The following is a 13,910-nucleotide window of genomic DNA, read 5'->3' on the forward strand; positions in this document are numbered from 1 at the left end:
CTGACTCTTAGCGACCCCATGGACTGTAGCCTACCAGGCCCCTCCATCCATGGGATTTTCCAGGCAAGAGTACTGGAGTGGGGTGCCATTGCCTTCTCCGCTTTCTCTACTAGTTGATAAGTAATTACTAGTTGATAAGTAATTACTCTTCTGAGCCTGGGCTTCCCAGGTGGCACTAGTAATAAAGGACCCATCTGCCAATATAGAAGATGTAAGAGAAGGGGATTTGATGGCTGGGTTGGGAAGATCCCCTGCAGGAGGGCACAGCAACCCACCATAGTATTCTTGCTGGAGAATCCCATGGATAGAGGAGCCTGGATTGAAGCGAATTAGCACACATGCACACACTTCTGAGCCTAGTGGATGCTCTTGATCCATCTCTGCCTTGCTCCCCATGGCCACTTCCCTCAGGACACCTCAGAATACCTCATGATCTGGCAACTAAAGGGTTAACGTATGGTCAGTGTTTGATTTAGGTATTGTGGGACCTGAAGCTTACTTAACTTGGGACCCCCACCTTAAGTTTTTTTTGATGTGGACTATTTTTAAAGTCTTTATTGAATTTGTTGCAATGTTGCTTCTGTTTTATGTTTTGGTTTGTTTGACCACAAGGCATGTGAAATCTTAGCTCCCTGACCAGTGATGGCATCTGTGCCCCTGCATTGGAAGGCAAGGGTTTAACCACTGGACCGCCAGGGAAGTCCCAGGGCCCCCACTTTAATAAGAAGAGCACCATATTAGATACAAACACAAATAGATATACAGAATAAGAAAGCACAGCAAATTATAAATTTTGAACACTTGACAATGTAAACACCACAAAAATTCAGAAACATAAACAATACTTTTTATTAACTAGTTACCCTTCATAATAAATTCTTTCTACATATTTCTCTGGGTTGTGTTCTCTCTTTGATGTCCTTATAACATAATCTGTAAAAATAATTGAAAGATAATTCAGTTTTCCCATATGACTGTATTTTATTTTTAATAACTTCAAACTTTTTAAAATTTTAATAATTTTAAATACTTTTTTAAACTAATTTTACTAGGTGTTAATGAGAACAGAAATCTTCTCTTTACAGTTTTGCACATCTGCTGATGATAAAAATTTTCTGAAGTTTTGCCTCTGACACCATACATTTCAAATCTTGCTTCTTCCATACCTACTTCCTGGTGTTGGTGGCCTGGGACATATTTATGTTGCCCTATGTCCTCATGCCTTGCACAATCATATCATGCTTCCTGATGAATGAATCGGCAACATAGGCATTTAAAATATTCCTAGTCTTGACACTGAAAGAATGACTCATGCTATGGTCTGAATGTTTGTGTCAACCACAAATTCATAATGTTGAAATCCTAGGACTCAAAGGCAATGGATTAGTAAGTGGTGGTTTTGGGAGGTGGTTAAGTCATCAGGGTGGTCATGAATGGAATTAGTATCTTATAAAAGAGGCCCCACAGATCTCCTTGGCCCCTTGTGAGGCCACAGAGCAAAGGCACCAGCTAGGAACCATAAAGTGCCCCTTACCAGAGTGCCCTCATACTGGTGCTTTGATTTCGGACTTTCCCACCTCCAGAACTGTGAAATAAGTTTCTGTTGTTTATAAGCCACCCAGTCTGTGGTGTTTTGTTATAGTAGCCTGAATGAACTGAGATAATTCATAAAGGATAAAACTGATAAATTGGAAAGATTAAAATTAAAACTTTTTCTCATAAAAGTTCAAAAGAGTGAAAAGGCAAATTGCAAATGGAGAAAATATATTAAAAAATCACATATCTGACGAAGGATTAGTACCAAAACTATATAAAGAATTCTCAAAAATGCCACAGTAGAAAAAAACAAGCAAACATTATAAAATGAACAGAAGATAGACAAAAACATTTCACTGAAGAGGATATACAGATGGCAAATAAGCACATGAAAATGTGTTCTACATCGTTAACCCTTAGAGACACACAAATTAAGATCACAGTGAGATGTCACTGCACATCAGAAGGGCTAAAATAAATTAAGAAAAGGGTAACACCAAATGCTGCCAAGGATGTGGAGAAACTGGACCACTTGTACATTGCAGATGGGAATGTTGAAAGCCCAGAAACTCTGGAAGGCACTTTGTTCGTTTTTTTTTTTTTTTTTTTTTGAAGATGAACATACAAATATCATATGACATAGCAATTGCAAGTCTGGAAATTTATCCCAGAGAAATAAAAGCTTATGTTCACATAAAAACCTATACAAATGTTCATAGCAGCTGGAATCAGCCCAGAAGTCCTTCAAGAGGTCAGTTATGGGCAAGCAACTATGGTACAGCAAAACCATGGAATATTACTCAGAGGTAGAATATGCAACCACTTGCATGGATCCCCAAGGAATCGTGCTGAGTGAAAAAAGCCAATTCCAAGAGGTTACATAACTCCATTTATATAACATCTGAAATGACAAAATTTTAGAGATGGAGGACAAATGAGTGGTTGCTAGGGATTAGGAATAGGGAAGAGGGAGGAGGGGAGCTGGGTATGGTTATAAAGGAACAACATGGAGTCCTTTGTGGCTTTGGAACTATTCAGAACCTTACTTATGGTAGTATATTCATGAACCCACGCAGGCAATAGAATTGATAGAACTTAATACACACACACGTACACACATAAGAATGAATACAAGTAAAACCAGGAAATCTGAACATAAGTGGATTATATGAAAGTTGAAATCTGTTTGTGATATTAGACTATTGTTTTGCAAAATGTTATCGTTGTGGAAATTGGGCAAAGTGTACAAGGGATCTTTGTACTATTTTTTAAAACTGCATGTGGATCTACAACTATCCTTATTAAAATGTCAATGAAAAGTAAATTTTAAAATACTCGGGAATTATTTCTATTCTATGGCAGTTAACAATAGCTTAACTATACATGAAAGTGACTGCTAAGCTCAAATCAATGCATTTCTAACTCAATTTTTCTCTAGCCAGATCTCTAAATTCCCATGGCCACTCCAATACCACTGAACACGGAGGAGACATCAGAGTGGAAATAGACAATGGTGTTAACCGATTGGGGTTGATTTAACTTATCTTTGCAAATTTTCCAAAAATCTACCACCATGTGACATCCCCAGAGGCTCCTCTCTTTGTCCCAGGGCTATATGAGTGAGAGGTCCCGAGGTTTAATTAAACGCCTATAGTTTCCCCTTAAGTCTGGCCCTAAACCTGACCCAGCAGGGAGGGGTCTCCATGACTGTGACTACCCACCTCCCCTCAGACTGCTGGTACGTGGGCTGGGCTGACTACTAGAAATTTTGAAACAGGGAAGCTAATCTTTCCATTTTTTAAATGAAATATTTGCTTCTTTATACTGAAAACATGAAAATTCAATTATTTGGTGAAGCATGATGAAATACAAAGTGATGTGAGAAGTTTACTGTGGGGCTTTTTGTTCTCATGTGGACTTGAGGACAAGGTGAGCTCATTTGAGATCCTATTTCAAGAAATTTATTTATAGGAGAATTTAGAGTCCTAGCAAGGGTCACTTTTACCTATAAGGTGGGTCTGCTTTCTGAACTCCAAGGGCAATGTTGTGAAACATCTTGACAAAGCAGTGGGCCATATCCTTCTGCACTCTTTCAGTGACTTCCTCTTTCCCCTTCTGGAATCAATTCAGTTCAGTCACTCAGTCATGTCCAACTCTTTGTGACCCCAAGGGCTGCAGCACCCTAGGTTACCCTGTCCATCACCATCTCCTGGAGCATGCTCAAACTCATGTCCATCAAGTCAGTGACGCCATCCAACCATCTCATCCTCTGTTGTGCCTTTCTTCTCCTGCCTTCAATCTTTCCCAGCATCAGGGTCTTTTCCAATGAGTCAGTTCTTTGCATCAGGTGGCCAAAGTATTGGAGCTTCAGTTTCAGCATCAGTCCTTTCAATGAATACTCAGAACTGATTTCCTTCAGGATGGACTGGTTTGGTCTCCTTGCAGTCCAAGGGATTCTCAAGAGTCTTCTCCAACACCACAGTTCAAAGGCATAAATTCTTTGGTGCTCAGCTTTCTTTATGGTCTAACTCTCTCATCCATACATGACTACTGGAAAAACCATAGCTTTGACTAGACAGACCTTTGTCAGCAAAGGAATGTCTCTGCTTTTTAATATGCTGTCTAGGTTGGTCATAACTTTTCTTCCAAGGAGCAAGTGTCTTTTAATTTCATGACTGCAGTCACCATCTACAGTGATTTTGGAGCCCAAGAAAATAAAGTCTGTCACTGTTTCCATTTTTTCCCCATCTATTTGCCATGAAGTGATGGGACTGACCGGATGCCATGATCTTAGTTTTTTGAATGTTAAGTTTTAAGCCAGGTTCTTCACTCTCTTCTTTCACTTTCATCAAGAGGCTCTTCAGTTCCTCTTTACTTTCTGCCATAAGGGTGGTGTCATCTGTGTATCTGAGGTTTTTGATATTTCTTCCAGCAATCTTGATTTCAGCCTGTGCTTCTTCCAGCCCAGCATTTCTCATGATGTACTCTGCATATAAGTTGAATAAGCAGGGTGATAATAAACAGCCTTTATGTACTCCTTTTCTGATTTGGAACCAGTTCGTAGTTCCATGTCCTGTTCTAACTGTTGCTTCTAGACCTGCATACAGATTTCTCAGGAAGCAGATAAAAGGGGTGATTTATCTGACTGGTTGAGTGGGGAAAGGAAATCAGATAGCACATTGAACTCATATCCTTCATGGCCCCTTCCTTCAGAGCTGCCTGCCTGGAGGCCTCCTCTACTTCTTGGAAAAGACTCACTATGGCAGGACCTGGTGGGAGTGGGGCAGGCAGAGGTCCAGCTGCTCCACCTACCTCTCTCTGGGTCAGAAGGCCCAGCTGGGAGGGTAACAAGAAGGAGGAAAGAGCTTCTTTTGGCCCCAGGCACAAGCCAAGGCCTCTAATGCGAAGAATTAATGAATTTGAACTGTGGTGCTGGAGAAGACTCTTGAGAGTCCCTTGGACTGCAAGGAGATCAAAGCAGTCAATCCTAAAGGAGATCAACCCTGAGTAGTCATTGGAATGACTGATGTTGAAGCTGAAGCTCCAGTACTTTGGCCACCTGCTGTAAAGAACTGACTCATTGGAAAAGACCCTGATGCTGGGAAAGATTGAAGGCAAAAGGATAAGAGGGTGGCAGAGGATGGAATGGTTAGGTGTCATCAACGACTCAGTGGGCATGAGTTTGAGCAAACTCCAGGAGATAGTGAAGGACAGGGAACCCCGGTGTGCTGCAGTCTGTGGGGTCACAAACAGTTGGACACAACTGAGCAGCTGAACAACTAGAGACAAAACTGATGCTTAGATCATGATCTGACTCTTGTCTATTTGTCAGCTGGTCCAGAACATATAGGGTTGAGAAATGGGATGAAATGGACCTGTAAGCACTACACACATGAAACTCACACTTTCTCTATGTGCCTAATGCATAGTCTTGTCATAGTTTGAGAGCAAACCAGAAGTGTTACCTGTCCTCTAGAGCCTGGCAGATGCATTTTGATGCACAGGGGTTATACTGCTAGTCTATGGAGAGGAAAATTCCTTAGTTCAGTACTGTACATTCCTCTACAATATTTTTTTTGAAGCAGCTGGACTCAAGCCCAGCAGTCTTGGGGGAATCACTTGGCCACTCTGTCCCAGTCTCCCTCCCAAACATGTGACAGCCAAGGAGAATATTCCTTTTACGATCTCAAGTCAGCTTAGAGTAAAAACAGCTAGGCTGTAAGAGAGGAGGCTGTGGACAGGGCAAATAAATCCCCTTTACAGGAGACAGCTGGTTCCACCTCTCCATGCTACGGTGGACCCCTGGCCATGCATCTAAATTGCAGGAGAGGGCAGACCAGCTGAGCACTGAGCAGTGACCTCAGATGACAACAAGGGTCCAGCCTTCCCTGTCCTCTCTCCACCCCCACTCCAGATGCAGGCAGTAGGCAGTTATTACAGTCTTTCTTCTCCATTTTTCTCCTCCTAGTATCAGTTGCTTTGGGAGAAGCATTTATAAATCCAGCTGGGAGCTTCATTTTCAGAATGAATTTCACCTTCCTAAGAATAAAATGAAGTCGAAAGGTAGCTGCTGAGTCTTGCAATGACCAGTTTCTTGTTGATACACTTTATTACTGAGTGAATGGCAGAAGGAAGGGTCCCCCAGGCTTGCATTCAAGTCTTCACTTCAGAAGACAACTTCTCCTGGTTGGTGCAGGTGCTCTGGAGCAGAAGAGCCACATTGCCAATGACCTATGAAGACACTGAATTGATGTCTAGTTAGGAAGACTGGTCAGGTGAGCCCTTGTTCTAGGCCGGCTCCGGGCACTGCCCCTGACATGCCAAAGTTTGGGTGGAGTCTCCCTGGGCTGTGAAAGACTTGTCACCCTTTTTGCATTAGCAAACTGACCATCTCGGAAGAGAAAATGAGATTTCAGGTTCATGATGTGATAAAAACAGCACTATGCAGAACTCAGAGAGCCTGGTTCTTGTTCCGACTTTATCACTAGCTGAAGGGCTTTAGCTAAGTTAGCTTTCATCTGTGTCTCAGTTTCTTCATCCATATAATTAGCTATTGGAACAATTGCATCTCTGTTTCTTTTCCAGTCTTCACTCTTTAGAGTTTGAGTGTTCTAGTTTGTAAAGCGTAAGGAAACAAGATATATGCTAATCATTGAGACAGAAACTTGATATTATTGGCTCCTTTAATCATCAGGAAATATCTTTCCAGTTTTACAGATGAACTAATTGAGGCTCAGAGAAGTTGAGCAACTCATATAATATATAATGATATGTTAGTGAGCAGTCTTTCTGTTATAGGTGATAGGAAATCAAAGTTAAGTTAGTTTAAGCAAAAAGAGACTGTATTGGCTCTGATAATGAGAAGTTCCAAAGGCTTTTCACTACAGGCATAGATAGACTCAGGAGTTGGCAGATGTGACCATGGTGTGAATTCTTTCCATCTGTCAGCTCCTTTTTCTTTGTGCTGGTTTCATCGTTAGGTTTCATGTGGTAACAAAATGGCTGCAACAATTCCAGCCCTCACATCCAGTGGTCACAACTAAAGTGAATAATCACTCTGGTTTATTTGGGATGGTGGGGTTACCTGTATATTTTCCATTTTAAAGCCAATAAAGTCCTAGGAAAATGTGGCAAGTCGATCCTCAACCTCAAGTTAGCTTTAAGTCCAGCAGGAAAGAGCATGCTTCTTTGAGTAGCTCCTGCAAACTGTTCTGACTTGCTTATGCCCAACTGTTTTAGACCAAGGCTCATCCCTGAACCAGTGGCTATGGCCAAAAGGATGCAGATGTGCTGATTGACTTAAGCACAGAGAAAGATCTGCCTGGACCACAAGCACTGTGGTGGGGTAAGAGAGGAGCTCTAAAAGGCAACAGGAACTGTGGTCAGAAAAGGGAGAGAAGGGACCTGCAGAGGTGAATAGGAAGGATCCCTCTGCCAGTAAGTGGCAGGATCAAGTTTCAACCCCAGTTTTTCTACTCCAAGTTCTGTGTTCTTCCCCCAGAACCACAGGGAGGTGGATGACGCCAAGAGATGCTGTGGCCCCTTGCCAGATGGGGTCAAGGAAGATTGCCCAGTAGAGTTAGAGAATGGTGATTCTGACGCAAAAACTTTGGGTGTTCTTGGCTCCATGGCCTTTGAATAGAGAACAGATCTGTTCCCTGGCCCCTACACCATGGTAGGATTTATGGAGGTGGGAGGGCAGGATGAGTGGGAGGGTGCATAGCCGATTCTCGCTGTTTGTAAGCATGTTGGCCACAGAACAGAGTAGGACTGGACTCTGTACATCTTCCAGCATCTGAGAAGATACTATTTGATGCCAAGGGTATAACGAGGCCTAGTCCTTGTGGAAACAGTCTCCTCTAAGGGAGCGGACATCTGCCTGGGAGATGCACACCCAGAGGAGCTTAGCAGATGCTTCTGTGCAGTACCAGTTCAGAGTGCCCTGGCTGCTAATCCGGCCTTTTATTAAAGCTTCCAGCAGCACTCACTGGAGAGCTACTAGGCTAAAAGGAAAGATTAGTTTTGCTCTTATATTTCTTGTTTTAGGAGAAAATCTTATTCTAGGAAGACTTACAAAGACTGAAAAACTGCTAACATAGTGACATGGAAGGCAGAAGAGAAATTTCACACTGAAAATTTTATTTCAAGTGAGAGAAAAAGTGTGAAAATTATTATAAGGGTGATGATAGAAACATACTGTAATCAGGAGATAGAAATATGTTCTATTTAAGCAGTCCTAATGTCAGAGGTATATTGTATGTTTTAGGGCCAAGTTTATCTTCCTGCATATAGAAAATTGTTATGAGTGTTACTAACAGGAAAGACTCAACAGCAAAATGATTGTTCAAAAATATCTCTGGTCTTGAACCTCTAGAAATCTAGATTAAAAGGACTGAAATAAACTTCAGTGGACATCTCTTTTTACTTTTTTGTGTGTGTGCCCAGCATCTCTCCTTTCTTCTGATGATAGCACCTTGGTTTCATTTAAAAAAGGAATTAACCTTGATTTTCCCTATTCTCAGTCCAAGTAATTTTGAATGGATTGAATTCCAGGGCTGGGTATACGGTCAAAACCTGGCCAATGAATCACTGTGTTTGGTTCAAGTACAGTGATGTAATCCAGTATGGCCATTGAAAATCAGTGATTTTTGTTCAATTTTGGATTGGAAATTGGTAGTATGTAAACCCATAGATGCTAGTAGTCAACTTTGCCTGAGATCAAAGGCAACTTGGCAGAAAGTAAAGCCAAAGACATTGAGACATGGAGTTTTGACGATATTATCTAAGCACTTGGATCTGGCCATGTGCGAGTCTTTTATTTAGAATTGTGCATAATGCTGAAGTCAAGTTGCTCTTAGCCTTTTTGCTATTTGGTTTCAAATCAACAGCTGTTAATGAGCAAATCTCTAGGCAAGGAGGGGGCCACTCCTGGCAGAAAGAAAGAAGTAAGGAGAGACTGGGTCAGCCTTATATGGGAGGAGCCGGGGAAGCAATAGGAATTCCTAAACTACCCCAGTCTTGGTTGTTAATGTGAGGTGAAGAAGGCCCTGTATTACATGAATGTTCTGGATAATCCTTGAGTCATCCAGAAAAGACTATGCCATTCCATGGTTTTCTGCTCTAAAAGGTATGAAGTACATATTTAGTATTTTAATTTTTTAAAGCGAGTTTTTGTTGTAAAAAGGATACACTTCACTAACTGGAAGATCTCTCTACCAGGATGGATTTCCTGAGAGAAATGGATAGCCTAGAAATGCTTTTATATTGACTTAGAAGTAATGGTGTCTAATACCTTTCACAGTTTACCCCTAAGTGAGGTAGGCAGTGCGTGTTTCTTCATTTTTCTTTCAGTTTAGCCACAAAAAGGTTTTGCTGCTGGTGGTAAGGGACAGAGGGACAGAGACCTGGTAATGAAGCATGAGGATGTCAGTCTTAAGGAGAGGCAACCGACATATCTGCTCTTGGAGCATTTGTTCCAGGTGAAACATTTTGTGTGATAAGGCGATGCTTTTTGGGGTCACTTTAACTCAAAGAATCTAAAGTTGCCTGCTTGGTTTAGATGTTTTTTCTTTTTAATGGCCATTAATTTTGAGTAGTATCCCATTGAATAAATCTATTTCCTCAAGTTCAGTTTTTTAGAAGGCATACGACACCCCTGGCAGGCTTTCACAAGTCATGTCAGCCTTAGATAATGTTTTTATTTTTTTACAAGAATCAGGATGTGTTCCCCATCCTGAACCCACCTCCCACCTTCCTCCCCATCCCAACCCTCAGGGTCATCCCAGTGCACCAGCCCTGAGCACCCTGTCTCATGCATCGAACCTGGACTGGTGATCTGTTTCACTTATGACAATATACATGTTTCAATGCTATTCTCTCAAGTTAACCCACCCTCATCTTCTCCCACAGAGTCCAAAAGTCTGTTCTTTACATCCATGTCTTTTTTGCCATCTCGCCTATAGGGTCATCATTACCATCTTTCTAAATTCCATATATATGCGTTAGTATACTGTAGTGGTGTTTTTCTTTCTGACTTACTTCACTCTGTATATAGGCTCCAGTCTCATCCACCTCATTAGAACTGATTCAAATGCACTCTTTTTAATGGCTGAGTAATATTCCATTGTGTATATGTACCACAGCTTTCTTATCCATTCATCTGCTGATGTACATCTAGGTTGCTTCCATGTCCTGGCTATTGTAAACAGTGCTGTGATGAACATTGGGGTACACGTATCTCTTTCAATTCTGGTTTTCTCGGTGTGTATGCCCAGCAGTGGAGTTGCTGGGTCATATGGCAGTTCTATTTCTAGTTTTTTAAAGAAATCTCCACATTGTTCTCCATAGTGGCTGTACTAGTTTGCATTCCCACCAACAGTGTAAGAGGGTTCCGTTTTCTCCACACCCTCTCCAGCATTTATTGTTTGTATACTTTTTGATAGCAGCCGTTCTGATTGGCATGAGGTGGTACCTCATTGTGGTTTTGATTTGCATTTCTCTGATAATGAGTGATATTGAGCATCTTTTTATGTGTTTGTTAGCCATCTGTATGTCTTCTTTGGAGAAATGTTTGTTTAGTTCTTTGGCCCATTTTTTGATTGGGTTGTTTATTTTTCTGGAACTGAGCTACATGAACTGCTTGTATATTTCTGAGATTAATTCTTTGTCAGTTGCTTCATTTGCTATTATTTTCTCCTATTCTGAAGGCTGTCTTTTCACCTTGCTTATAGTTCCCTTCATTGTGCAAAAGCTTTTAAGTTAAATTAGGTCCCATTTGTTTATTTTTGCTTTTATTTCCATTACTCCTGGAGGTGGGTCATAGAGGATCCTGCTGTGATTTACATCAGAGAGTGTTTTGCCTATGTTTTCCTCTAGAAGTTTTATAGTTTCTGGTCTTACACTTATATCTTTAATCCATTTTGAATTTATTTTTGTGTATGGTGTTAAAAAGTGTTCTAGTTTCATTCCTTTACAAGTGGTTGACCAGTTTTTCCAGCACCACTTGTTAAAGAGATTGTCTTTTCTCCATTGTATATTCTTGCCTCCTTTGTCAAAGATAAGGTGTCCATAGGTGCGTGGGTTTATTTCTGGGCTTTTTATTTTGTTCCATTGATCTATCTTTCTGTCTTTGTGTCAGTACCATACTGTCTTGGTGATTGTAGCTTTATAATATAGTCTGAAGTCAGGCAGGTTGATTCTTCCAGTTCCATTCTTCTTTCTCAATATTGCTTTGGCTATTCGAGGTTTTTGTATTTCCATACAAATTGTGAAACTATTTTTTCTAGTTCTGTGAAAAATACCATTGGTAGCTTGATAGGGATTGCATTGAATCTATAGATTGCTTTGGGTAGTATACTCATTTTCACTATATTGATTCTTCTGATCCATGAACATGATACATTTCTCCATCTACTTGTGTCATCTTTGATGTCTTTCATCAGTGTTTTATAGCTTTCTATATATAGGTCTTTTGTTTCTTTAGGTAGATTTATTCCTAAGTATTTTATTCTTTTCATTGTGATGGTGAATGGAATTGTTTCCTTAATTTCTCTTTCTGTTTTCTCATTGTTAGCGTACAAGAATGCAAGGGATTTCTGTGTGTTAATTTATATTCTGCAACTTTACTGTATTCATTTATTAGCTCTGGTAATTTTCTGGTTGTGTCTTTAGGGTTTTCTATGTAGAGGATCATGTCATCTGCAAACGGTGAGAGTTTTACTTCTTCTTTTCCAATCTGGATTCCTTTTATTTCTTTTTCTTCTCTGATTGCTGTGGCTAAAACTTCCAAAACTATGTTTAATAGTAGTGGTGAGAGTGGACACACTTGTCTTGTTCTTGATTTTAGGGGAAATGCTTTCAATTTTTCACCATTGAGGATAATATTTGCTGTGGGTTTATCATATATGGCTTTTATTATGTTGAGGTATGTTCCTTCTATGTCTGCTTTCTGGAGGATTTTTATCATAAATGGATGTTGAAATTTGTCAAAGGCTTTCTCTGCATCTATTGAGATAATCATATGGTTTTTATCTTTCAATTTGTTAATGTGCTGTATCACATTGATTGATTTGCGAATATTGAAGAATACTTGCATCCCTGGGATAAAGCCCACTTGGTCATGATGTATGATATTTTTAATATGTTGTTGGATTCTGTTTGCTAGATTTTTGTTCAGGATTTTTGCATCTATGTTCATCAGTGATATTGGCCCATAGTTTTCTTTTTTTTGGCGGGGGGGGAGCATCTTTGTCTGGTTTTGGTATTAGGGTGATGGTGGCCTCATAGAATGAGTTTGGAAGTTTACCTTCCTCTGCAATTTTCTGGAAGAGTTTGAGTAGGATAGGTGTTAGCTCTTCTCTAAATTTTTGGTAGAATTCAGCTGTGAAGCCGTCTGGACCTGGGTTTTGTTTGCTGGAAGATTTCTGATTACAGTTTTGATTTCTGTGCTTGTGATGGGTGTGTTAAGATTTTCTATTTCTTCCTGGTTCAGTTTTGGAAAGTTATACTTTTCTAAGAATTTGTCCATTTCTTCCAAGTTGTCCATTTTATTGGCACATAGTTGCTGATAGTAGTCTCTTATGATCCTTTGTATTTCTGTGTTGTCTGTTGTGATTTCTCCATTTTAATTCCTAATTTTGTTGATTTGATTCTTCTCCCTTTTTTTCTTGATGAATCTGTCCAATGGTTTGTCTATTTTATTTATCTTCTCAAAGAACCAGCTTTTAGCTTTGTTGATTTTTGCTATGGCTCCTTTGTTTCTTTTTCATCTATTTCTGCCCTAATTTTTATGATTTCTTTCGTTCTACCAACCCTGGGGTTCTTCATTTATTGTTTTTCTAGTTGCTTTAGGTGTAGAGTTAGGTTATTTATTAGATTTTTCTCTTGTTTCTTGAGGTAAGCTTGTATTGCTATGAAACTTCCTTTTAGCACTGCTTTTACTGAACCCCATAGGTTTGGGGTTGTGTTTTCATTTTCATTCATGTCTATGCATATTTTGATTTCTTGTGTGATTTGTTGGTTATTCAGAAGCATATTGTTTAGCCTCCATGTGTTTGTATTTTTAATAGTTTTCTTCCTGGAGTTGACATCTAAAAAACAGTGGTTAGATGCCACGAAGTAGGTGGCAATGCCTTAACCATATGTGTGTTTTCAGGCCAGAGAGCCTCTTCCATCCTCATCAAGAGGAGTGCTAACCTTCTCTCCTTTCATACAACACATCAGTCTAGTATTTTAACATAAAAGAACAAGTCCTGGGCTTCAAGTATTCTGGTAGCAACATTTATTTCTATAGAATTTAAAAATATTGACTTATTTTTATTGTACTTAAGAGTCATCTTTTATTTATGACAAGTGAAGCTGATTTTCTAATTATAATAAGAAAATAATGTAATTTAAACATATGTACTTTAAGAGGAAAAGTACTTGATATAAAAATATAACAAGTAAATAATAGTAAAATTGCTAGTTAAGGTGAATATATTGCTATAGAAATTCATTGAGAAATAATTACTGTAGAATACTGCCATATTCTTCTTTCTAAATATTATGGTGTTGGGAACAAGAATGATATTTGCTTTAACTTTTCATAGCAAAACAATAGGTAATATAATCACTGCAATATAGCCAAATTACCTAAAGATGATGCATTCTACTCACAAAAATTCTATTTAGATCCTCAGAGTAAAATCTCATATTTTTTTCCAGGCTATCCTCAATTTGATAAAAGACTTAAAAAAATTTTTGAGACATAATTCATATACCATAAAATTTATTTATTTAAATGCTTCTTTTTAGTATATTCACAGAGCTGTGTAATCATTATCATAATAAATCTTACAAAATTTTCATCACTCTCTTGCAAAAAACTTATACTT

At 39.4% G+C, this 13,910-nt stretch overlaps 1 non-coding gene across 1 annotated transcript; it reads right to left on the reverse strand.

Moving 5' to 3' along the window:
* Positions 1-13,126: 13,126 nt before the first annotated feature.
* LOC145544048 (U6atac minor spliceosomal RNA) lies at positions 13,127-13,252 on the reverse strand. Its single transcript, XR_014081273.1, has one exon. It is a non-coding gene; the product is annotated as a U6atac minor spliceosomal RNA (small nuclear RNA).
* Positions 13,253-13,910: the final 658 nt, after the last annotated feature.

This window comes from Giraffa tippelskirchi, chromosome 3, assembly GCF_054371585.1.
Source record: "Giraffa tippelskirchi isolate mGirTip1 chromosome 3, T2T-mGirTip1v1.2.pri, whole genome shotgun sequence".
Taxonomy (NCBI): Eukaryota; Metazoa; Chordata; class Mammalia; order Artiodactyla; family Giraffidae; genus Giraffa; species Giraffa tippelskirchi.